The sequence below is a fragment of the Pavona decussata genome, unplaced genomic scaffold (assembly GCF_977016875.1).
Source record: "Pavona decussata unplaced genomic scaffold, jaPavDecu1.1 SCAFFOLD_406, whole genome shotgun sequence".
Taxonomy (NCBI): domain Eukaryota; kingdom Metazoa; phylum Cnidaria; class Anthozoa; order Scleractinia; family Agariciidae; genus Pavona; species Pavona decussata.
Genome location: NW_028145774.1, coordinates 76,167 through 103,655, shown reverse-complemented (window position 1 = coordinate 103,655; position 27,489 = coordinate 76,167). Strand labels below are relative to the sequence as shown.

At 37.4% G+C, this 27,489-nt stretch overlaps 2 long non-coding RNA genes and 1 pseudogene across 3 annotated transcripts in view; 1 reads left to right on the top strand and 2 right to left on the bottom strand.

Moving 5' to 3' along the window:
* LOC146451031 (uncharacterized) overlaps window positions 1-27,489 on the bottom strand; it is a 351,087-nt gene that overhangs the window by 249,288 nt on the left and 74,310 nt on the right. The gene's annotated exons all lie outside the window — the stretch shown is intronic.
* LOC146451035 (uncharacterized) lies at window positions 7,674-13,980 on the bottom strand. Its single transcript, XR_014860139.1, has 2 exons — window positions 11,285-13,980; window positions 7,674-8,238 (listed from the first exon to the last, which is right to left on the bottom strand). It is a non-coding gene; the product is annotated as an uncharacterized LOC146451035 (long non-coding RNA).
* On the top strand, window positions 14,004-19,445 carry LOC146451034 (uncharacterized; annotated as a pseudogene). The gene is made up of 5 exons (XR_014860138.1): window positions 14,004-14,302; window positions 14,672-14,745; window positions 16,235-16,337; window positions 16,835-16,952; window positions 17,485-19,445. The product of XR_014860138.1 is annotated as an uncharacterized LOC146451034 (transcript).

Sequence of the window (27,489 nt, the reverse complement as noted above, 5' to 3'; positions counted from 1 at the left end):
GATCATCTTTGTGAATCTGGTCCCAGGCTTTGTATGGAAATTTTTTACAGGCTGTCCTCACTTTTTGCACTGGAAAGTTTTCTTTCTTCGCAATATACCATTGGAAACACTGTCTTGAGAGAGGTATCAGTATTCCGCGGGATATTTTTTTTATTAGGATCGAACGCAAAATCGCAAAAATGGCAAAAACAAATTCAAGTTTTGCAAACATTTCGTGCTATGCAGTATATGTCGTTAAGTTTTTTTCCGGCTTTAAAATTCTCTGGTCAAGCCAACGAGGCGGATCAAGCTAATGCATAGATCGCCTACGTGATTTAGGTAAGTGCATATACATAACTTAAGTTTGCACGCAACGATAAAGGAAACAATCTGCCTATCACTCACGCTCAAATGATGAAATTTTACTAGACTTCTTTCGTGGAATAATCATGGCAATCATTTGGTGATAAGTGTAGGCTTTGCCGCCACGGCTCCCGCACTGAGGAATGCTTTACCTCTTGGGTTACGTAATTCTAGATCACTGTAGCATTTTAATCCTCAGTGGAAACTTATCTTTTTAAATCACAGGTATCCCAAGCTGTATGAGCATTAAAATAAAGACCTTTGTTTTGACCTTTGTAATTTGAGTGTCACGATGAGTGTTACGCAATGGCGTAAATTATAAGGGTTTGTATGGGAATTAACGAACGTGCTTTGGAATCGAAAATAAAGGGCATGAATTGGAAAAAAAAATGGCTTACCTTGTCTCCTCGGTATCTTGCCAGTGTTTGTGTGCCGTATTCTGGCCATTTCAGCGCGATTTAGTGGGTTTTAGGTTTGCCGATTTCCTCTCTATATATAATCTCCCCAAGGTAGGTTACTGCAACGCGAGGCTCGGCAGATCTCCGAACAATAAAACAGCCGTTAATTCGCCCCAAAAGCTCCAATCGTCTCGAAATTCCACATAGAGCTCGCACCATAGCTCCTCTAACCACTCGCTTCCTTCATTGGACGAAAACGTCCGCTGAACGGGAATTTCACCCGGCAAAACCCAAGACGCTTTTCCATCACAGGCCTTCAAAACATGCTTGATTCATATGTTCCGTGCACCGACGGTTGGAAAATCGCCTTAGCAGCCAGGCCTCCAAGTTCAAATCACTTGCCCACCCGGTGGGACAGCGGCCAATTCTCGACCACAACAATAACACTCTCCCTCCGGGCCCTGCCAAGAGCGGATTGTCTCCATTGTGTTACGTTCACCAATCGGAGTAAAGCAATATTTAAATAGAGGATTTTCTCGTCGTTTGAATTGAAAAGGAGAAAGCGGTTTAACATGCATACGTACGGCGAACATCTCTATTGAAGATGCTTTCAAAACATCGCGACCGCAATCGAGGCGGCGAAAATTTCGACAAAGCGCCGAAACAAGTCAAAGCGTGCGGGTATTCACCAGAGTGGAAGTTATATTTATATTTAAGAAAACTGAGTTTATATTTATATTTAAGAAAACTGACTGGGGGTATTGGCAAAGGCATAAACAAAAACTGAGATCTAAGACAGAAATTAATTCGCATCTGCACTATGTGTCACGAGTTTAAAATATTTGCGGCGACAGTTGCGCTGCTCTACGACTTCCCGCCAGCGCGAAGGATTTTCACATGTAAACTGAACTGTTTGTGTTGCTGATGACAAGCGGTGAACTTCTCACGACTCTGTCGTGCTCCGATTGGTGAATGTAACACAATGGAGACAATCCGCTCTTGGCAGGGCCCGGAGGGAGAGTGTTATTGTTGTGGTCGAGAATTGGCCGCTGTCCCACCGGGTGGGCAAGTGATTTGAACCTGGAAGCCTGGCTGCTAAGGCGATTTTCCAACCGTCGGTGCACGGAACATATGAATCAAGCATGTTTCGAAGGTCTGTGATGGACAAGCGTCTTGAGTTTTGCCGGGTGAAATTCCCGTTCCGCGGACGTTTTCGTCCAATGAAGGAAGCGAGTGGTTAGAGGAGCTATGGTGCGAGCTCTATGTGGAATTTCGAGACGATTGGAGCTTTTGGGGCGAATTAACGGCTGTTTTATTATTCGGAGATCTGCCGAGCCTCGCGTTGCAGTAACCTACCTTGGGGAGATTATATATAGAGAGGAAATCGGCAAACCTAAAACCCACTAAATCGCGCTGAAATGGCCAAAATACGGCACACAAACACTGGCAAGATACCGAGGAGACAAGGTAAGCCATTTTTTTTCCAATTCATGCCCTTTATTTTCGATTCCAAAGCACGTTCGTTAATTCCCATACAAACCCTTATAATTTACGTCATTGCGTAACACTCATCGTGACACTCAAATTACAAAGGTCAAAACGAAGGTCTTTATTTTAATGCTCATACAGCTTGGGATACCTGTGTTTAAATTAGCTTTTGTTGCCTTGTACCGTATGTATTCGATTATATTATTTAATTTTGGAACCACGAGGGTGGGGGATTATTTTTTAATCCCAACATTTTCAACAAGCGAGGACATTTTTAGAGAATGACAAAACAAGGGATAACAAGTTTATTTAATTTCGCTTCAACAAGACAAAACAAATTGCAAACGCTAACATGAGCAAGCCATTAACAACATAAAAGTTCACTGACTTCCGTGTCTAAAACCAATTCTGGAACACAACTGACGCTCCTCTTACTTCACGCCGCGCTAGTACATAAATGTTTGTTGTTGTTGTTGCTGTTGTTGTTGTTGTTGTTGTTGAAAGGGAGGTGGGGTAGGTGCTTTTTTAAGTTTATGAACTTTCATGGTGGGTGCTTATTCACTTTAGCGCTTATTGGCTAACTCGGTGGTGATTAACAAAGTACAATTCACCTCCGAACAGCCAAAGAAAAACAAGATGGATTCCCGTTTCGCCACGGTTGCTTGAGAGGAAATTATTTCGATAAACGAGGCGGCTGTTAAAAAAAAGGAAAAAAAAAAAATATAAATAGCAACAAAGTTTGGTTTGACGGCATTAAATGGTAAGTTATTTAACCTTTTCAACCTCATATTCCAAGGCGAAAAATGAAAATACAATCCCTTGTTTACGAAAACTACTAGCACTAAAATTACAATGAAAACAATGTAACATCTAATATTTTTCAACATGGTCTCAACAACGAGACGAATTTCACAGAAAATTGAAGAAATGACACCGTAGGAACTAAACAATTGTCTCCAAAACTTTTATTTGTCTGCAAGAAAACGAGACGAAACTTTCTACAATAAGAGATCGTTTACCGCGCGGTGCGCGAGATTTTAAATTTCATACCATTTGTCGGTATACTGGCAGAAGTAAAATAATTTTTTGGGTCCACTAGTTATTCAGCTCGTGTGGTATATACTAAAACAATTACTCACCTCATTGACGGTGAAAGTCATAGATATTGACCTCGTCGCTTCGCAGCTCGGTAAATAGCCATCACTTTTCACCTCCACTGAGGTGAATAATTGTTAATTGATTGCGGGTGATTGCGGGAGATGTACTAGCGACGAGATGAGCTTGTTAACAGGTCACTGAAAAAGAATATAGAGTCGTTATTACTTTGGCTCGATTTTAGAGGCTGACCAAGTAAAACATTCAAACAAATTAATCACCACTGGATAAACACCTCGGCTAGAGGCTTATAGCAAGTTGTTGATTTGTTTTGCTGGATAGCAGACAACTGGTCTGTGGATCACTCTTCTATTATTCTTATTAAAACACTGAAAACGCTTTTATCAGGTGTCATTTACACGGAAATGTTTACTTTCAGATGAGCACGAGCTATGGTTTTCAAGTTATCGTTTTTTTTTTGTTTGTTTTTTTTTTTTTTTATATATACGACTCCCCATTATATAAGAACAAAAACATCACGAAATATTTTTGGAGAAAACAAGATTTTAAGTTGCACGCAATATTTAGACGTCGCAATAAGTTCACCGGAACAATGACAATTGCACGCTACGGAAAGAGCGCATCCATTGTTGTCTGAGAAAGTATGTGTCTTCTACTTCTAAGAACAAGAAAATGTAACTAATAGCTTCATTAACTGCAACCAAGACTACGATCGTTGACAAGTTCTTTGAAAAGACCCCTGGGAACAAACATGTAAGGCAACTCTTTAGCCGCGATATCGAAATGGATATTCTCCTCACTGTTTTACGCATATTTCTAGAGGCACAAGTTGAGAGAGTCTGTTTTTATGCATCAGTCGTTTCCAGCACTGCGCACTACCCCAGGACTGACCGGCCCCGTGGGCATTCGGATTTTTGTAAAGCAGTCCACGGCTGGGACTGAAAATAAGGGGTATCGAATGGTCTCATTCAATTCAAAAGTGCTCGCAAAATTTGGCCTTTGCTCGAATTGCTCGCAAAAATTACACGGGTGCTCCCTTGCTTGTGCTCGCAAAATTTTGCAACTGCTCGCATGCTCGCATTATCGTTAACAGAGCCTTAACATGTGCTCGATTGCTCGAAATTTCGTTAATCCTCCTTTGTAGTTATTTTTTATACATATATAAACGATCAATCAGTTATCAGAGTTATGATAGGGTTAAAACAAAATGGTTTAAACATCCTTAACTCTGGCTTAGTCTTTCTTCAACAGTTCAGCCTGTAACTATTGTTCTGTTTTGGAGGTGTCAGCCAGATTATTAGCTATTACTTGGCGTAAAACAACGTGTCCTATTAATAAAAGAGAGATTTCGGCTAGCGGAAAATTTACAAAGTACTCGAAGTACTCGCTGCTCGCCATCTGTAATTTTCTGAAGTGCTCGCTGTTCGCAAGAAAAATTTGACAACTGCTAGTGCTCGCAGAAATAAACACACTGCTCGCATGCTCGCAAATGCTCGCAAAGACCATTCCGTACCCCTAACATAATACGAGTCCCCAAAAAACGACTGCGTGGGAGGCTAGGGACTGAACGAGGTGTTCAAATGCCCGGCACGGTAGAGCAAAAAAAAAAAAAAAACCGTTTGATTCTTTCTTGGCTTATGACTTGCTAAGCTAAGTCTCAGAGGATCCTATGTCTCCGTATTGCTCTAGTCAACGTTAGTACTGTGAATCTACCATCTCATTTTTGTCCTCACCACTGCACGAAAAAACGGATTTAATCAACTTTGCAACTGGAGCAAATCTGGAGCAAATTTAGGGCTCTAAATTTGACACAAATTTGCCTTTGATACAAATGTTACGCGAATAAACAAATTTGCTTCTGCTCAATTTGTGAGCAAATGTGACTTAAATCTGATGTTTGCTTGGAATTTGCGTCAGTTTTGCAACATAGGTAAATATACGAATGCCATAAATATTTGCTTCAGGTTTGCTCACTATACCAAAGTTGAAAATTTTACAGCATAGTAAATGCCTGCAAACACTGCGCAAATCTCATGTTTACATCATCAATTGAACATATTAACCACGCTGCAAAACTGCATATTTCCGTTTAGTTTATTCACATTTGCTACAGGAGTAAATATACAAATTTGGCTCGTTTTCGCAACATAGGTAAAGCTACAAATGCCATACAAATTTGCATCAGATTTGCGCACCATACCAAAGTTGAATATTTTCCAGCATAGCAAATGCTGGCAAACACTGCACAAATCCTATGTTTGCATTACCGACTGAACACATTAACCACGATGCAAAACTGCAAATTTTTGTTTAGTTTACTCACATTTGCTCCAGGAGCAAAGATGCTTATTTGCCTCAGTTTCTCAACATAGGTAAATCTACGAATGCCATACAAATTTGCGTCAGATTTGCTCACCATACCAAAGTTGAATAATTTATTTTCCAGCATAGCAAATGCTGGCAAACACTACACAAATCCCATGTTTGCATTTTCGATTTAACAGATTAACCACGATGCAAAACTGAAAATTTCCGTTTAGTTTATTCACATTTACTCCAGGAGTAAATATGCTAATTTGTCCTTATTTTGCACTGCTAGTCAAATAAGTGACTATGCCTGCATAACACTCACGTTTGCTGTAGGAGTAAACCTGTTAATTTGCACTTGTTTTGTTTTGCTTTCTAAACCAGTAAATTTGCGTCATATCCGTGTTTGCTATTGGAGCAAAGTTGTTAATTTGCACGTGATGTATTAACATTCAGATAATCATGCCGGTACGACATCGCTTTGAACAAGGGTCAAAAGGCTTATTGTTAGTGCCGAAGACAGTCCAGTTTTGCAAGCCTATGTTCTTCAGTTGTTTTGGTGTTGCAGCGACTTTAAAAACGTACTTCATGTACATATACCGTCTTCCATAGGGGGTCACATGTGCTTTTAATTATATAATTTATGACGCACGCTAGTTAAGAATGGCAATTTAAAAAGTTGGCAATAACAGGTGTCTTGAGTAGCCTTCCTTGTAAAAAAGCTTCAGTTTCCCTGAACATTTCTTTTTCTTAGTGTCAGTCACACAGTGTGTATTATTACAGCCCCTGTTATTACAGTGTAAATGAGGTCATGATTGGGCTTAAAATCTTCTATTATGGGCGAAAATATAAATTTTTTGTTTGCAATAAATTTCACTACCTGCCAAAAAATGACTGCACCTTGACAGTGGGCTTCCTAAAAATGACCACATTTTAAAAACCCAGTAGTGAACTCTAAACCAAACAAGAAAATTGTCATTCCTCTTTTAGCGCGTCACATTTAAATTGGGCCATATATTATTGTTATTATTATTATCATCATCCTTTTGATGTCAGTTGTGTTTTTAGTAGTCATGGAATTTCATTAACATAACATCTTACTTCAGTGTAGATGAAGCAATCGTGACTGGGCTTAAAATCTTTTATCGTGAATGAAAAACATAATTTTTTTGTTTGAAATAAATTTCACTGCCTGACAAAAGATGACTGCATCTTGACAGTGGGCTTACTAAAAATGACCACATTTTGAAAACCCAGCAGTGAAGTCTACAACAAAGAAAAAAAATTGTCGCTCATTTTGCCACATTCAAATTGTGATTACTATGTGTGAACTAAATTTTGTTAAATGCCTCTTACATAACCTTACGGCAACAGGCCATTTTACAGTTGTGTGCTAATCGACCTGGCATTGGATTGGAAGCGAGGCTGGGGGTGACCTCGTTTTGATACAAACCTCATTGCTTTTCATATGTAGATCATGCAGTTCTTATGCTAACTAGTTGCATTTACATATGAAAAGCAGTGAGGTCTGTATCAAAACAAGGTCAACCCCAGCCTCGCTTCCAATCCAAGGCCAAGTCACTAAGCACACAATTTTAAAATGGCCTACTGAAACCCGACAAAGATACACTGACTTTGGCTTATTTTAATTGACATAGAAAAGGAGCAAATGTTTTCTTTTGGTATATGATATTTTCATTAATATTAATTATAGGTAATTTTTTGTACTTCAATAGGAACCTCTCTTATGAAACTTTGGAAAGCCCATCCCCAACCCCTTCTTCAAACCTGCAGGGAGGCAAAACTAAGACAGAAATGAAGTCTTATCTCCAAGTTCCAGTAACAATTCAACATTTGTGAATCTGTCAACCCAATCATGGCCTTTCTTGATATAGTGGGTGCTACATTTCTCATCATTGTTGATGAACTCATCACTGAAACAAAGTCACAGTATTTATATGAAAAGTCTCGTTGATAGGGCTGTAAAATACTGTGGAGGAGGGACACTATTGACTAATTGACTGATCATAACATATTACTGAGTCTTTAATGGGCCTTTTATTGTACTTTCATACCTTCAAACTTTAGGTCTTATTTAGAAGGTCTTTTTTTACTCCCAAAAGTGCCACTTAGATTTTAACATTAATTTCGAAATAAAGTAAACTTAAAGTGTCATAATATCTTTCAATATCTTTAATTGGAAATTAATGTTCTTAAAGGTAACTTGACTTGAATCAACAATAAGTTAACTTTTCACGTCAAGGATCTAATTACGCTTGCTCATCGATCGCATGGCAGCATCAGCATCACCAAAGTTGTCTTCCATTTTTTTTTTCGATTACCCACAAGAAACTAAGCAATATCAAAAAGGTTTCAAACTTTCCCAATTCAGTCGAATAATCGTAGTTGATTGACTGTAAATACTGAGGCTACTCACTCTCAGCAGTGGAGATATTTAGCACGTTTTTACATCTTTACACGGCAAATACAATTTGAAACACATAGTTCTTGAAACAGCTTTATGTGTAGGTCTGATAATTCTGCTCTTGCTGAGTATAACTATGAAATCCTCCAGGTCCTCATAGTACTAAAATAAAAACAAATAATTATGCTTGTAACTATGTAACATGTACAGTAACTCAGAGAATCTCAACTAAAACAAGACTACCTGTAACATTTACAAATGTATATAAGCACTTTGTCAACAACATATTTTAAATCTAAACCTGCAGTTTTACTGTGGCCACACAAAATTAAAAGATACATAGACATAAAAACCTAGCAACATACTGTCACTTGCAAACTATACAAAGCACTAAAATAATAATTATTATCATAATCAAACTGTACTTAGTAGTCACTCATAAATTATGTGCATAAGTCTACAGTGTGTATGCAAAGCTAAAAACATCACCAAATCTGCGGTTACTCAAAATAATCACTTGCAAACCAGACAAAGCCATAGGAACTCACATAACAGGTCACTTTCAAATTCAGTTTCCTCTCTTCTTTAAAGCAATTAAGACCCATTAGAATTTTTTTGCAAAGTGAATGGGGATTTATCTTCATCAGAAAGAGTATGCACTTGGCCCTCATTTTCACAACAAGGCTCAAAAGCAATTCCTGAATGGTCCATATGGAAGACTTGTGAGGAAGGCTGACTAATTTCTGGTTTTCAGCAATCATGACAAAATTAGCATCACTTGAAAATTGTCAGACAATTTATGACTCAGGAAAGCCCAGTCCTTTTTGTTTAACATCAACAGTTTTAGTTTGTTCACTCAAAATGATAAAAAATTTTGGCAAGATGCTGTCACTTGAAAACTGTTCAGGATTCCTTGCATCTTACATAACTAACATAATAAACCTTGACATTACACTGTAGGTCAACTGTTTATTGATCGTAATAAGTTTTAAGTAAAAACAAATGCTATCATTAAAAAAGAAGAAACAAACAAATTCAATGTGGTCACTCAGAATGGCACAGAAACTTTAAGATCTGGCAAAATGCCCTCACTCACAAACTGTACCAAACATTAAGATCTCACATTAAAAAGGCCAAAAATCCCAAAATTCCATTTCAGTCATGAACGCAAAGCCAAAAAGAAAAAAAACTGCAAAATTTGTAGCTTGAACAAGGTCGCTCAAAAAAGGAAAGAAACCCCTAGCGCTGGCAAGATGCTCAGCTGTAACTTACAAACTGTAAAAGACAGTCTATACTACCTTGTGCAATTTAAGAAAAGTCAGACAAGCTCATTTCACTGGTCATCAATCATGAATTTGTATGAAAGGCCAAATTTGTTAAGGAATCAACAGTTTTAATGTAGTCACTCAAAACGGCACAGAAGCTCTAAGATCTGGCAAAATGCCCTCACTCGCAAACTGTACCAAACATTAAGATCTCACATTAAAAACGGCCAAAAATCTCTAACTCCATTTTCAGTCAACGCAAAGGCAAAATAAATCACTGCAAAATTTGTAGCTTGCATAACGAGCCAGAGCCTCTTAGCAACCAAAAAAAGAGCTGGGCATCCAGCTGAGATAGGAGATTTTTAGTCCCCTATCTCAGCTGGATGCCCAGTAACTAGCAACATTCCTATTCCATTAATCCATGATCGTATTTAGTTTCTTCTGTGATGAAGGCATCAACTTTCGCGTGTCATCATCTTTCGCCGTCAAAGTTAATTAAATGTGCAGTATTCAAAGAGTACAGTAGTTCTTAAAAATAGAAATGAGAACGGGTAGTATATTATGTAATACATACTCAAGAGAAACATTTCAGTGACTGTGTATTGTTGCAAAAGCCATGCTTTGCTGTTGTTGTAATAAATTATAATAAATATATTGTTGGTGTTATATATCCCAGAGCACTCAAGCATACAGTGATGCTAGGACTCTAAAATGGATGAACCAGATAGGATATACAACAGCCGCCTAGATTTATAATACGCACCTAAAAAAATATATTGTTGGTGTTATATATCCCAGAGCACTCAAGCATACAGTGATGCTAGGACTCTAACATGGATGAACCAGAAAGGATATATAATAGCCGCCTAGGTTTATAATGTTCGCCTAAAAAAACATATAGCTTGTGTTATATATCCCAGAGCACTCAAGCATACAGTGATGCTAGGACTCTAAAATGGATGAACCAGAAAGGATATATAACATCCGCCTAGGTTTATAATACGCGCCTAAAAAATAAAATAAATAATCTGAAAACTTTTGATGACATTATATGGTATATGTCTGACCTAGGATTTAACTAAAATTTCCGCCTGGTTTCACATGCATCTCAAAGATAAGCTTAATGATCGAGTCACAATTACAAGGATTTATAGCGCCTGACCTTTTCTAAATTCAGTAAAACCATGTCCCATTCGTCTAGTTACAACAGTGCAACCGCAAAACGAATACGATGACGGCCCCTAAGCAGATTTGTGACGTCACCCCTTAGCAACCAGAACTGGCGAATATTTCCACATCCGGTTGCCTCTGGTTCATGATACATGGTCGCTCAAAAAGGGAAAGAAACTCCTATCTCTGGCAAGATGCTCTATGTGTAAATAGTGAACTGCAAAAGATCTATACCTTCTTACAAATTTCATTAAAAACCAAGAAAGCTAATTCCAAACATCAAAATGGTCATGCACTTAAAATGGAACAGTATACTTAAACTTTGGGAAACCCTAAATTAGCTGTGGACTTTGGTGATCTCCTATTGTGAACAATACCTTAATTTAACTTTGGTTTTGAAGTTGTTTGAAGCCCACTTTCAATCAGAAAATTTTATAATAATTATTATTTTAATTCATAGAGCCAACACTAGAACTAAAATAATCTGTAGTTTTTTTGAATTGCAAACTATCTCTGAAAAAGTACAAAAAATGTTATAATCTGAAACAGTGGATTCAGTGGAACTGTTGGGAATTCTACATGTTAAGTTCACTTGGTGAAATAGTATCTGGCTTAAATGCAAGTTGCTATTTTTTGCACCATGGCATATGGCACACTGTGGGTGACAAGGAAAAAAACCTTGAAATATAGCAATCTAAGAGTGAGTGAAAAATATAAACCTTAATAAAAATTTTCCCCTCAGGTATTTTACATAACATTGCCTTAGGTCTTACCTTATTTATGCATACTGAAGAGGATTTCACAGCAGTTTCAACAGGTTCCTTTTGTTTCTCTGGTAGCGGTAAAATGAAACATAAAGGGGATCCTCACTTGGTTTTGGGTGGGCAAACATTTTCATTACTTTGGGATCAGTGAGATCCAGGCAACGATAGCAGTCACCACTGCCACTACCTTTGTCCTCAATGTTAGAGTTGTTCTCCTCTGGGATTGAACTGCACGTACTCTGATCCTCCTCAGTGCAATCGCTTTGCTCTGTGTACTACACCTCACTCCTCTTATCTTTCAATCTCCTCTTGCATTTCTTCAAATATTCCTTTCTTTTATCTTTGTTACGCTTTCCCATCTAAGAGAATCAATTGGCAATAAAAAAGTATGAAACAGTAATTAATACCTGGGGATAACTGCACAGAGTTAAGTCATCTACATACATGTAGATCCATATTTTAGTTGAGAAAAAATTGATGAATACTGAGGGTGATCACATTCTGGAGATTATAAATAATTCATGATAATCTTAACACCCTGGTTGACCGAGGGTGATAGCTGATGAAATTAGCTCCTAGGTGAGGAAGTACTTTTACTCAGGTATCATTTCAGCCTTCAAACATTGGTACTCTGACCATGTTAGGGTTTCCAAAGAGAGAGTCAGCTTCAATTCAAGAAGACTCGCATATATTTGCCTTTTACATAAATTTCCTCATTATTTTGCTCTGATAACCACTCATGCACTCAAAAAAAAAAAAACATGTTTTTTCTGGGGAAAAAATTGTGACCAGCTCCAACCCCAAACCCCTCATGAAAAATCATCATGATGTCCCGCTAATAAGTTATAAGCTTAATATTCGGATACAGTACATTGTGATCCCCAGTGGGGTACTCTGGATCTTAACTGATTACTCTGGTGAGGGGATGATTGAATGGGAACAAAAAATCAAAACCCCAAAAAATCCCTAGGGCTTCCAACAAAATCCAAAAATATTATAGGACCAAAAATTAACCCTGAAAAAATCCCATGCCGAATCTCTAGGCATTAAAAATTTCCAGAAAGGATTAAATCATATAAAACGCAAAAAAAGTGAATGTTTTTGTTTGTTTTTTCATCCGACCATCTGAATTTATATATTCCTCATCTGGTATACATGCATTTTAACAACACTGGGATAGAGACACCCAAGAACATCTCTTTCAACAAATAACATTACGAATGACAACCCTAAGTCCACCCCAGGCAAGAACATTATGAACGAACCTCCAAATCATATTTATAAAAAAATAATGATTATAAATTATCAAATTAAAGCCTTGTTGAATACACCATGGGACACTTTAAGGACTATTGTATGAAACAGACAAATTGTAATGCGTTAAATATTAAAACAACTGCAAAATAAGTTTGGTTGTACTTTATTCACAGAACTATACTACATGGCCGGACACTACCACAAAGCCTCCGATTGTTTTGAATACCCAAAAAATTCCCTACTTAATCAAGCAACTCTTGCCAAATTTTCTTAAGCAAAAATTCCCAGGAATTGATTCCCTGTCAACTAAAAATAGAGTACCCCCCTCGCCCAACTGGTACATTATTTCAAGACATCACAGTCCGTTTACAGTCATTGTGACCTGAATCTGTTCTTTATAATTCAAGAAAATAATCTCAGTACAACTGTCTTTCAAAAGCCATCAAAATCGCTATCAAAATTGTGCCTCCGTGGTGGGGTTACAGCGGTTCATAGTCGGCCAAAATCCCATACATTTACTGAATGTGTAATGTCAGAAACCGTGGAAAGGCCCATTCTTAACAAATTTGCCTCGCAAGCTATGAAATCATAAGCTTAAATGTATACCTGCCAAAATTCACACATTATGCATGCAGACTGAAAACATCAATCTCACAAAAAATTTATTCAATTTTCCCAAAAAAGGTGCTAAATGTTGACTTTGTGTCCTAACTGTATCACAACACACTAAAATTTTCACTAAAGCTTTCAAAAGTCCACAATCCGTTGGAATCGGAAGTGTTAAAAGGCCGTCGGAGCATTTTCGGCAACGTTCGAAAGTCCGGAAAATCGTCGGAAATCTTCGGTAGTGCCTGGGACGTTTACTGAAATCCCGGTCAAGACGAGACGAAAATCTCACGCCTTTGATTCAGAAAATGTTGGCAGGTATATTAAATGTTATATTAAATGTAATCGATGGCGCTTGCAGTGAAGCCGGCTTTAAACAGTCATATGTATCAGTCTCATATGCATACAAATGCACATTTAAGCTTATTTACATCTAGGTCACTGCCATATTATTTATGTTCAATGAGATGCAGATTGGCAATATTGTCTGGGTTTTTTCAAGGAAAAAGGCTACTTGCATCGCTGTATGCAAAGAAAATACAAAAGAATACTTCGAACTTGCCTCCTAAAATCTCTCGTTGGTCCACGTTTGAAGTCTTGGATTTGCGAAAGACCTTTAGCTCGTGAGAACTCGTGTGCTTCCCGCGTTTTCGGGAGAATCACTTTCTGAGCCTTTGTGTTACGGGTCAGCGAATCTCAGAACCAGAGCGAGGCTTGGAGGAGGCGAGACAATTTTCAAAAAGGAACGCGCAAAAGCTTTTCGCTGAGAGCGTACCGTTGACTCTTGATCTAGTTGTTCTTGAGCCCATTTCTGAAAGTTTTTTCTTCCTCTGAGCTTTTAAATAGTATTATTGTGAAGTTTCTCGTACACTCGGGTAAACTGCAGAGTGGAAGATCAGATCAGCCGAGTACGTTCTGTAATGTCCTTCGATTGCGTCGTTCTATTAGAGGAGCTCATACCAAGCAACCGTGATCTTGCCGCAGAGAACGAAAGGCTGCGGCAAGAGCACGAAAAGACAAGCAAGCACCAAGCAGAAGCGCTCAACCGGATTGAGCAGAAGTAAAAGGAGGGGAAAACTCCAGGCATTGCTCGTGGAAGAAATCTCCGCAGACGAGCAAGGGGCTCAAGGAAGTTTATACCTTGCCGTTCTCGCTGCTTTTAGAGTAAGTAGAGGAATTACACCTTTTATTCACATAAATACGGTATATACATGGGAATAAAATAATTTTATATTGAATTCAGCATATTAGAGCAACATGAGGCGTTGACCCGTAAAATTCGTTATCGATTGCTTTGTTTCTGGAATAAGTTTTGGCGCCCAAATTTGCATAAATGATACACATTTAAATAATTATCTCCATAATTAGCGGTCGTTCCATTGCTCTGAGAAGTAAAGTTAAGACTTTTTATTGGCTGAGCTACAGTATGTAAACAAGAGGGGAACAATGAGGACAGTCCTTTGGCAGAGGAGGTTTAGCCTGTAAAAACATCAGACAATATTTTTTCATCTTGTTGTTTAATGGGTCTAATAGAGATTTGTCAGGAAATTATACAGAGTCCCAGTGATCAAAAGGGAGGATTTCAATGGATTTCACCTAGATGAAAAGTGAGTCTCTGCAATTTTGCCAAAGAGGAACAATAATATTACACTATTACAGTATTAGTATGGTATAAGTACAGTATTATGCAATAATTGTTATTGTGTAAATATACTATTATGCTTGGCTCGTGTGTAGAATTTTCAGCAATATCCTTCCCAAACCTGAGTATGATTACCGCTCAGCAGAATATACTGCATTGATAATAGAGTCCTAAAGTGTGATGTCAGAAATATTTGAAGTTTTGAAATTATGGGGTTTGTTGTGATTTTCAGAAAGAGCCAGATAAAAATGCTTCCAAAAATCAGAATGTAAAGGCAAATTTGCTCTGAGATGTCAGCACTGTTATGCTCTGATGACTCCATACAAATCCTTCTTAATTTAACTTGGGTCATAATTTAAAATTTAGAAGGATTTATACGGAGTCATCAGAACATATATAATTGTAACAATAATGTCTCGCTCTTCAGTTTTAAGAAAATGTTGATTTATCATTTTTGGCAAGTGTGCCTTTTTTATTGTTTTCTTTCTGAATAAATTTCACAAATTTAGTTTTTGTGACGCCATCACTTAAGGATTCCATAGTCTTTTCACCCTTGCACACGGTACATGTTTAAGTTGAGGTTGATGTCTGCAGAAATAAACATGTACATTCCAGCTTGTGATGTGATAAACATGCATGTATTGTTTGTTTCCTTTGTTCACAAGCCTCAGCTGTGCATTACACCTATCTAGGGATTAGTGTAGGGGTGGTGGTGTAATTAAAGTGCCATTCCATGGCTGCCACCGCCCAGGTGATATGGCTATGTATATGCATCAGGTACTAGCCAGAATTGCTTTTAATGCCATTTTATTTACTTGTTGTGCAATTTCAGATAACACTTGCTATTCCCCTGCGAGGTTATTCATTTGTTTTGTTTTACCATTAGAAGACCTTGAGACTCAATAGGCAAGCTCTTTCATTTTTGCTGCTGGCTTCATTTGCTTTGCACAGACTAAAGCAGTCCCTGTACTTCACCATGGGTTGTTTCCCTCTGTTATGAATAAGAAATTGTAGTGTGGTTTTTTAAGCAGAGTGCAAGAGAATACTAACATATTCAAACCGAGACCCATTCCCAGGGGAAAAGAGAAATGTGATGCTACAATAGGTCTGAATATGGGTCTGGAAAATGGCAAGTTTTGGGGCTAATTTAGTGTTAAGTCTAAGGAGCAGGGGCAACCCTCTCTTCCCTTTGTATATGCTGTTCATACCTGTAGTTCATATTGATAATACAAGCATGCCAGAGTACAACTGGACAAATCTGCATGGATTTTCAAAATCGATATCAATTTTATAATACCTTAGTTAACAATTCTAGTTTAAAAACAAATAAGGTTCATTGCTTTTTAATGTTTCCTTCCAAAGTACTGAGCAGTACTGTAGGGAGCAAGTGAAATGTTCAATCAAAACTGGATAAATTTACAACTGACATACTATCTATTTTTTTTCCTTTTCAGTGCAAATTCAGACAACAACGGGAATCTTTGATCGGGTGATTGAGCAGATCCTTCATGAGTATGGAGGACAAGAAAGGTGTCCTTGGTCAAGGGCCATCATGGAAGCTGAATTATCCATGCAAACAATTCATGTATTGGTCTTGACACTGACATAGCTGGTAATCAAATTCTAAACCAGCGACAAAATTAACTGCATAATAGGTGTTAACCTTTTCTGACACCTAGTGAGCAAATACTATGTCTTGTATTTCCACCCTGAGGCATAAAAATAATAATTTACACTGATCATGAATAATAGATCACCATTCTTACAGTATTGCCTGTATAGCTAAGCCATATTTAAAGAGACCAGTTAATCCAGACTTTCATCTAAGGAGAGTAGGGGGTGGGTGGAATTTCTTTTTTTAAACAGCTGGAATCTCATTTTCCTCTTACTGTAGATTCCTTTATCATGCTTTGAACTAGAATTACATGTACTTATTTAGATGCTTTTTTTCTTCTGACAAGATATATATATTTTATATATATATATAGTAATAATACATTTGTTAATGTCTCTAATGATGATTATGTTATTACTTATTATGCATTATTTTGTGCAGCTGCTCTGCAAAGATATTTTTTATCTTGCCATGAAACAAGGAGACTGAAAACATCAGATCTAGACAAGCATGAAGAGCACAAGCAAAAGTCACGGAAGAATGACTGACAAAAAGAGGTACATGCAAGTAACTAAACTGGCAAAACTTTGCTAAATAATAAACAGGAAATAACATCAATGCTCTTAATAAGTGTAGGAAACTTGGCATTTTTATTTATATTGTGACATAAATGTTTGATATAACTTTTACTTGATTGGAAAATCAAAGTATCAGCTTATTTTATGTGCATCAAATTTTAAAAATTCCATTAACAGAGGTAAAGGGGACGTTTTTGTCACTGCTTATCATTCAAGGTTATCCAGGAATGTCAAGATGTTTTAAAATTAAAGTTTAGTTTGACCGGGAAGAATATTACTATCTCTCAGTAATATAGTGAACTACATGTATCAGAAAGCTGTGTAATTAATTCAGAGTTTCTACTGAAAAAGATGCCACCATTTCTCATAACCTTCTTTGTGGTCTTTTTGGGAACAACAAGAATATCCGTGATAAGGGTGCAGGCCCATAAGGCGGATGTAAATGTAAAGATGACACATTTTTTTTAAGGTTTGCATTACTGATCTAACAATTGCTTCCATTATCTTCCAGAAATTAATGAGACGCACAGTTGCCCTTGATATGATTCAGTGGCAAGATGCCCATACAAAAGGAAGGGCGGCAGAGGTTCCCTTCTGGATGCCATGAGCAGTGAGGAGAGCAGCTATGAGGATGATGGCAATGGTCAACCAAAGGTTGCTGGCTGCAAAGTAAAGAGGCTGCAATGGGAGTCAACGTCTTTAAGGAAAACAAAAAAAAAAGCTATATAAGGTTTACCAGAAGTCCCTTACTAAAAGAGCAAAGGAAAGAACCCTTCCTAGGACGGTATCACTGAAGTGATCTGTCTAAAGGGGAGCCTGAATGGGCTGTTGAAAATTAAATTTGACATGACACTTTAGCAAGTGCAAAGTACTTACTTGGAGTTAATTACATTTATATGAATCATAAAACCATGGATGCTATATTTATGTTTGGTGTCTGGAAAGAAAATAAATCCAGTTAGAGTTCAGTAAGCTACAAACCTTATGGTAATCTTTTTCTGTGGTTTGTGTTTCTTATTACTGATTGGTTGTAGCATAAGAACGTGTCAAAGTCAAATGAAAGTTTAAAGTTGTCCTTCAATAGCATCTCATCTTGAATAACTGGTAAAAGGGTCAAGTGAGGCCTTAAGCTACTGTATTTTGTTTTATTCCGAGTGATTACCAATCCACATCATCATCACAGAATGAGAAAAATAGTTTACGGTACAGGATACTAAAATGGAGTGGTGGTGTGGGTACTGGCACAAATAATCAGTAGGTGATGCTAAAAAATTATAGATAAAAGTTACAATCATAGATAATGGCAATAGTAGACACTGTACTTTCTCATTCCCTGATGATGGTGTGGATCAGAAAAAGCTCAGAATAAAACAAAACACAGTACATGTAGCTTAAGGCCTTACTTGATCGGTTTACCTGTTATTCAAATAAAAGTGTTTATGGGTTTCTGAGTTGCATAATAAAATGACTTAAGCCACGAACATTTCACAAGTATTTGACAATTTTTCAATTCTTTATTGTTTCTTTTCCAACAAGAGAACACTTTTTGTTGTTTTCCAAAAGAAATAACAAGAAAGAAAGCAATGGTTACTGTTCAAAGTGTGATTGTTTTTAGAGAGACCACGTATATATATATATTTGAGAAGTATAATGTAATAAGTTCTTTTAGAAGTGCAGAGGCTTATCAAAGTTATTGTTTGTTTATGTACTGACAGCACTGTTTTTGATTATAAACATTTTGGTGAATATACGAATTCATTGTATTTAACTTTACTTACCTTTTGTTCCGAAGTGAAGTTGACTGAAATGTGTGTTTGCCACATTTTCCGCCTTTCAGAAACGCGAAATTGGAATTTTCTTTATGCATGTAAATCCATTTTTTTAGTCAGCAAATATGTGTTCTTAATGACATTTACTTCTGAAGTAAAGTTTTAAATTTGCACTTCTTTCTCACATTTGCTACAGTGTGCAATGTTGACGTAAAAGCTGTATTTACTGTCTATTCTTTGCTTGCAAATGTCGTGCAAACATGAAGTTTGGTTTATGTGCAAATATGACCAAAGTCGAGCAAACATAATGTTTTACCTCATTTGCCCACCCTGTAAATCCATTTTCCTTGGAGCAAATGTGTGTTCTTACTCATATTTACCGGCTTTTCTTTGCTTGCAAATGTCGTGCAAACATGAGATTTGATTTATGCGCAAATATGACCAGAGGTAAGCAAACGAGATATTTTACCACATTTGCACACCACGTAAATCCATTTTCCTTGGAGCAAATGTGTGGTGTTACTCATATTTACCGGCTTTTCTTTGCCTGTAAATGTCGTGCAAACATGAGATTTGATTTATGCGTAAATATGACCAAAGTTAAGCAAACATGATATTTTACCACATTTGCTCACCACGTAAATACGTTTTCCTTGGAGCAAATGTGTTGTGTCACTCATATTTACTATAGAGGTAAAGTTGTCTTAAATGTATACTTCCTCCTGCACATTTGCAACGGTGTGTTAATATTGCGTAAATATACTGTAAATGCGGTATTTACCATCTTTGCTTTATGCGCAAATCTCGTTCAAACATGAAGTTTGGTTTTGAGCAAATATGACCAAATTTGATCAAATATGGTATTTACTTCACATTTGCTACCGTTTTGCTACTTTTGTAAATCCGTTTTTTGGTGCAGTGCACTAGATATGGTTAACACAAGTTTTTCACAGCTCTATTCATGTACTCGTATTTTCATGATAGCTTACTAATGTTCTACAAAGACTATTTCACAACCAATGATAAAATTCATACGTACAATACACGATCAGCATCAAATTAGTACACATTACTTACAAACGGACAAATTATACAGCATTCGTATGGAACAGCTTACCGGCTGTTCTAAAGGAATCAAAATCATATAGAATTTAAAAAAAAAAAAATCTATGAAATTGTATATTCAACACCAGCCCCCGGCTTCTATATAGGCTTCCTAGCCTTTAACACATTTAATATTGTAAATAGTCAAGTATGAATATTGTAATAGTAAGAATATTGTGTGTCGTCTATAATGTATTTATGTTGTATTTTTTTGTTAATGGCAAATAAATTGAATTGAATTGAATTGAATTGAATTGAATTATCTTACGTTAGTATCAAAAATAGTAATAAGCTATAAGCTTGGACAATCTTGTTAATTTAATGATAAGAATTCCATCCTTTCTTTGACGCCCACTACTGTGTAACAACTAATTACGGGGGATCTTTACAAAAGCTCAACAAGCTTCCTTAAGATCTCCTTGCCTCTTAAAATAAATGAGTTTTGTGAAAACCTGATAATACATGATGTAAAGGATGTAAGGTAAAATAAATTATATATTATATATTAACACAAGTTTGTCGTCCTCGCCGACGAAACTGGCAAAAGCGGGAACAACAACCACAATGATAAGTTCAACAGGCTCTGAAAAAATTTCTTCAGTAGTTACCAAAGAACCAAAACTATATAAGATTTGTCCGCATTGATTGCAAAATGAAAGCGTTTGAATCTTGTCAGCTGCAACTGACGGATTCCCTCGCTGGATGATGACAGCCTTACCCCCACTAGAGTTCGAATGCCATTTCTTTTGACAGCAGTATTAAAAAAATGAACGAAGAAATATTTCTGGAGATAAACAGCTTTTACGTTGCCTATCTCACAGGCACGCAATAAGCTCATTACGGAACAGCGGCTATTACAGTCAACGGAAGCAACCTTTTCCAAGGAGCTCTTATAATAAATACTTTCATTACAGTTCGTCAGAAGTCTTTGTCTCTTACCCTTCTTAGAATAAAAGAAGTCAGCCCTTCCTACCCATTTTGCCCCCCTCCACCCTCCCCTTAGGAAGGCCTCATGCTAAGGTTACCCGATGGGCAACTTTTTCGGAAAACAAATTTAAGCTTTCCGAACACGGCACGACGTGCCGAGAGGAAACAATTTTAACAAAATTTCGCATGACATTTTTTCCTTTAACACATAAAACTAGTGCGCTGGTTTGTTATTAGAAAATGCATCTGTCGGTTAAAATTCGCACACAAGTAACAAAGATATTCACTGAAACTTGTCACAGGAAATTTGCTCGAGCGGTCCATACATTTATGGTCTTCTCAGCCTGCGAAAGCAGACATATTCCCGCCTGTCTGGTTTTGTTAAATCACTTTACAAATGTCACTGAAACTGAATAGATTCTGCACTAAACAAGTACACGTCCAACCGGAAGTGAATATTAGGGACCTTAACTTAGAGTTTCCTTTGTAAACCGCAAACCGCAAACGTCGACTACCAGTTTACAGTTCGGAGTTCGCCGTATGTGAATAATCCGGGTTTAAGATTGAGGGTTACTTTATACCTATACGCGTCATGGCTTACTCTTAGGAAAACAAGATGGCGGCTGCGAGGAGGATGTATTAAGGGAAGCTGTTGTTGTTTTAAATCTAGTTCTTGTAATCTCGTAACTGAATTAAACAAATCTCACATTCATCGAGATAACTCTTGAAAGAGAGTACAATTTGACGTTTAAACGTGGCTTTATAGTTTTAAAACCAGCGAAAAACTCTGCCGTAATTCACTTACCTCTAGACAGTGTCCTTGACGATGAAACCTGGACCTCAAACGGGACGGCAGGATCGGAGTAATGTGGCTTTTGGAGTTTTGCGGTTTGCGGGAAACTAGGAAGAGCCTCAATCTTAATTGACTTGAAGTTTCACACGCGCCGTTGTATTTTTCTATTCTCAGGCTGTGGTCGTGTTTTTGTTGACGGCCTGTTTGGAGGTCAACCCTAAACATCAGACCTCGCATTATCTTAGCTCCGTCTTCAGAGAACGTTTAAATTGCGCAAAAGGAATTGCCCTCGGAGTACTTTGTACAGATTCTTCTGAAGAGCGCCGATGTACATTAAAATGGGAAAGATTCACCAACACTGGTAAGTACACGCACATGACTGGTTAGCCCGACAAACTTGCGGTGCTCAAAGTTGAATAATAACAATAAAAAATTCTGTTGTTTTTTATCTCTTTTTAGCCTGGGTCCAGCTTGACAGAGCCCTCCTAATTGAAGGGGTATCTTAAGTAATGTTTCTTAACAATAGTCTATAGTTATTCCAGCAAAAGACCATTATTAAGGAACAATATTTGGAAAACATCTTAATTTAGGACAGGAGGGCTTAGCGTATTTGGCCCTTGTTAGGGTTAGGGTTAGGGTTAGGGTTATTGGACCCTGTGGCTTTAAGGTCGAAAGGGACAGTAAACTGCGAGCCATGGTTAAGCTAATGTTAATGCCACAGAGGGCAGTGTGAGCTCATTCAGTGTTCAACTTTTTTGGTTATTCAAAACAAATCAGGTAAGATTTGCCTGATCTGGTTACTTTTGAAAAGTTTGGGGCATATCGGCTGTGACTACGAGTCACCACTGACAGCTAATGTGAAATAATGCCGGAATCTGCACCACTTGGTTGCATCTGATTACTCAAATTGAGCGCTTAGTTTTGATTAATTCATGGATCAGGGATACAAACCTCTTCCAGACCCTATTAGGAACTTTTGAGCAAACATTCTCGTAAAATATAAAACACAAGGGAGGGTGTTTCATCAGATTTCCAGACATTGAGAAGTGGGTGGAAAAAAAATTTCTTCACCAACATATCGGTGCTTGGAAAAAAACAGTCTTTGAAGTGTGTGATATATCTTCTCCAAACATAAAATAATTATTGGGGAAATGCAAAGTAAAAGCTCGCCAATTTTATGATAATTAAGATCACATTTCCAAATTTTCTTCACGGTAGTAATTAATAAGTTCGAGTGGATTAAATATTGCCGGTTAAAATACCCTTAGTTATCGAGTTCACGGTAAGATATCGCCTTATATGTCCCTTGACGGTGAAATTTCTATTCGTTTGATGGTTCACAAGTTAACACTTCGGTCACCAGAAGAGTACCTAGAGGAGCACTGATTTGTTTCTACTATTTCCTAAGTACGTTTAGTAACATTTCCCATTGCACTCACAGCAACACCAATGCGGAAGTACAAATGACCAGGCTTTTGTGTTCATGGAGAAGCTAAAGTTTGTTAGGGCCGGCAAGAAACGACGACTGCGACGATTCGTATACCAACCCACTCTTGTTAACGAAACGATGTGTATTGGAGTAACCCGTTGCTATGAAAACTTATCTCTTATAGAGACAGATGATATTCGTTCAGAAAGATCTTGTGGATTTATAAGGCAGAGTCATCGACCAGTCAATGGCCTTATGATTCCTTCATGATTTTTTGAATCGGAGATATTTTTTCACCACCGGGTTCTGGCAAACGGTAAAATCTCACTGCATCCGATCTGGTAACGGGGGCCCAGCTGTTCAAAAGCCGATTAAGGCTAATCATCCCTGGTTAAAAGTTAGAGAGATCTTTCATTTTGCTAATTGTTAAAAAAAATGTTTTCAAAAGCTAATTTCAAGCTAATGGTAGAGAAAAGTATAGATCAAAACTAAGGGACAAAATTCTTTTGGGAGCATCGTTATTCATTAATAATTAAACTTGAATCAAAGTTTTCTTTGACCCAGGATTAGCTTAATCGGGCTTTGAAGAACTGGGCCCGGATGAATAAATAACTCCTGCAAAACGTTTCAATAAAGAGACCGCAATCTTCAAGTTACTAATGAAATAGAGAAAACAATTTACTAGTTTAAATGTATACGGCAGTCAAACAGAGCTATTAATTATTAATTTTCACGAAAATTGAACAACGTTTGGGCATTGAAAATGCTCAAGACATCTTGAAAAGTGTCAATATCCCGGCCAGTCTTACAGGAAAATACTTCTGTGACCGAAACAACGTAGATACATGTACCCTAAGCGCTTTCCGACCCGAAGCGTTGATTTAGTGTAAAGGTACTGCTTGATATGCTTATACTAAAAATACTATTGCTGTGAAGCTAATGTAAGGGTTCATACAGTTGTTATTTCCTTTTGGTAGTTAAGGTAGATATTATCCCGATTATTTGACATCTTCCTGTTGTTCAAATATTAGAGTTACAAGTTTCACTGTGGACAGGTCTGCCTACTTCCTTTAACCTTGGCTTGGGCCTCCTCGAAGTTAATTTAAAGACAAAACACTCAAGGATTTTAACAGTCTGATTGGTTTCTCTTTCCATCTATTTTCTTAGAATAATTGTGTTGTTCTTTCCCTGTTTATGTACTTTGGTAAAACCAGTTCTTACCTCTGGTTGGGACCATCTGACTTCGTAAACATATTCACTGCATGCTATAACATAAAGTAAGGCGTGATTTGAGTGATATTCGCAGAAAAAATGTAAATAGAGTAGAATTGATGTAGGGTTGGCGTAGTGAACAACCAGTTCCTTAAAAAATAAAGAAGAGCAAAAAAGATTCCTAGTGCCTCCTCTTTGCTGAGCCAAGCGAGTTTTATACTATTTCTTAAATAATGCTCACTTAGCTTAGTCTGCCTCAACTGGTTTTCATTTAAACTGTGCGGTGTCTACTCGAATTGACACCTTGTCGTCATATGCAATAGGTGTTTCAGGTTAATGTTAGTCAAATCTTCATGTATCACGTTCTTGCAATACTGTGACTTATTTACTTGTCGTCGTTGGCGCTGTTCTGCTGAGTCATCGGGGTTAAAGTCCATTACAGTTTTCGTCTGAAACTATTACCGACTATCGCTGATCACCGGAGCATGAGGGCGTGCCATAAAAATTCGTCATTTTGATTCTCGAACTTTTCTTCCGTGACACTTTTCGGGAGAATGGTGTTTCCGTACTAAGCCGGAAATTATCCCTCCTTCTGCAGAAATACAAAACCGAGACTGCTGTTGAAATTTCCACCTTTTACTGACTAACGGTTCACCAACGCCGATACGGGGAAGGAGTGGGGGTGGGGGGAGGAGCTAGGTTGTTGATGCAACACTGAAGAGTTGGAAATGCGCGAGAAGCTTTCGCTTATGAAACTTTTCACCCTTAGTTCAGTCAAATATCATAACTGCAATACATTGCTATTCAGTTCCACTCTTGCACTTGAATAATCCGAGTGGATCGGCAGACTACTTTGATAATGTTATAACTATATTATTCATGATCAATAACAGGAAAGACGCATGAAAAACTGATGTCAATTTGTTTTTTGCTACAACAAGTAGCCAAAAGGGACAAAATGAAGTAAAACGCGAAAAGAAAAATGCGAGAAACTTTACCATTTCAAAATCTGACGCGACCAAAATCAAAACTTGTCTCGCTCTCTTGGAAAAAGGGGAGACTTTCTATTAGTTGAAAAGTGTCAGATTGACGTTGGACTTTTTTTTTCAAAATCCCCGTTCTCGTTTGTTGCGTCAGGATCAACGTCGCATAAATTATATATTCATGTACTGTCCGCTTTTTGGCCAATGGAAATTATCCAATAAGCGGGTGAGAATTTCTGCAGTTATTGGAAAATGTTTTCTGCAGGTTAAGTTTTGGTCAGAAACACGTTAAAAACACGTTTGAAACTAGGGCCCAGTTGTTCAAAGCCCGATTAAGGTAATCCTGGATTAGCAGCAACTTTGGTTCGACGAGTTTAATTGCACAACAATAAAAGATTTTTCAAGAAGAATTTTGTCCATCAGTTTTGACGTTGAGTTTTCTTTACCACTAGCTTAAAATTAGAGTTTAAAAACAATTTAAACGAGCGAGCAGGAAACCTCGGTGAACTTTTAATCGTGGATTAACGTTAATCGGCTTTCGAACAACCGGGCCCTAAAGTACTTCCAAACCGAAGTTAGATGTGATCTCAGTTTGGACAATAATTAAGTGGAAAAGCCGAACCATAAAGTGAGTATATTTGGGAACATAGCACCTAGTTGTTAAAAAGGATTCTTTGAGAGCCAACTATAAGTCCGTAAGGGATGAATAGTTGAGATAGTGATATTTGAAACACCTCAAAACCGTTTCACGGCCAATAATAACTGTTTTTTTGTTTGTTTGTTTTTGTTTTTTTTTTTACGGTTGATAGTTACGGTTGGCTAAATTTTCGGCTGTTTGTCGGCTTACGGTTAAAACCATTGTGACCCTACTTTTGCACAGTATTACTGTGAAATGTACATTTATCCATTTGTTTGAGCTACAGCAACAAAACATGAATGTTATAAGTACAAATTAAACCATGTTTTATTTCTTTGAAAAAAATCTTCATTACAAAAAGTTTTTACCAACAGTTCAGCGTGATTTTTTAGAGCCAAAGGGCAAAATGTCTTTGACACTTTGAATTAATGCGCTATTTATTTATTTATTTATTTATTTATTCATTTATTTATTTTTTTGTATTTTGGTAACCAGTTGTTTTCTCTCGCTTGTGGTTAATACGTTACTCCAGTCGGCCGTCATGTTAAACTAGGCGTAACAAAAAATATTCCTCCATGCAGATTAAGAAGAAGGTCTTGCTTCAAGTTCAACCCAGGCCCCGCAGTCTCTCCAATTGCATCGATTGTATGGAACCAGGGAGATCTTTCCAGTCTTGCTGCTTTCAACTATGGTACCGTTCCCCCTCACTGATATTAATATGTGATACCTCTCGGGCTTGGCTGGCGAGTTTTCGGAAAGGAAGACTGGCTTAGATGTAAAGAAGAACTTTCTCTTCAATGAATATCGATTGCATGATGGCTGTAAATGAAAATAGGAAGGTACTCAATAACTTTAAAAGGCAGTTGATAGAAGGTCCATCTTGATCAAGCACAAAGACACACGATCAATGGGGCAACGTTTCTTCTTCTCCTACGCCGCTTCTCCCTACTTTCAACACCACGAGATTCGCATTTTATTTGTGTTTTGACTTGGATGCAAAACGTTGCACTGCTTTAAAACTTCTAGGTACTGTAAACAAAAGTTTCGCATTTTTTTAAATTTATTTTGAAACCGGTTGTGAATAGACCTTTTACGCTATTTTTTCACCTACTATGAATACCACACTTTAAATGCAACAAGAACTGGTGTTGCTCGGCTCAAGCGGAGTTCTTAGATTATTGTTCTTTTACCGTAAATATGCTACCGGCGCATGAATAGATTTTTTTTTATCCTGACTGCCATTATCAATTTTATCTCACCTTCGCACATCTAAAAGTTTGATTGACAGCACCCATTTCAACGAAGCGAACACGACGCGAGCCCGAAACAACGAAACCAGTTACCTGTTACTCCCGTGGGAACAAGTCAACCATCTTTATGGCTCATCTTGCAAATTTTGTCACCGTAAGTACGTGTCGCGAAAGACAATAGAATTGTTGGCGATGATTAAAACTCTAGCTTGGCTACGAGGTTTAGGGAATAAAACAAAGGAAATTAATTATTCTTTTCTTAACCTCAATGAAATTTCTTTTGTTTTCTTCCCCCAATCCTCGTAACCAAGCTAGAATTTTAATATATCGGAAATGGTCTATTAAAATAAGTATAACTTATGTTTTGTTTTAATTTTTTTTTAGCTTAAATTGGCAAATAAATCATTGAATA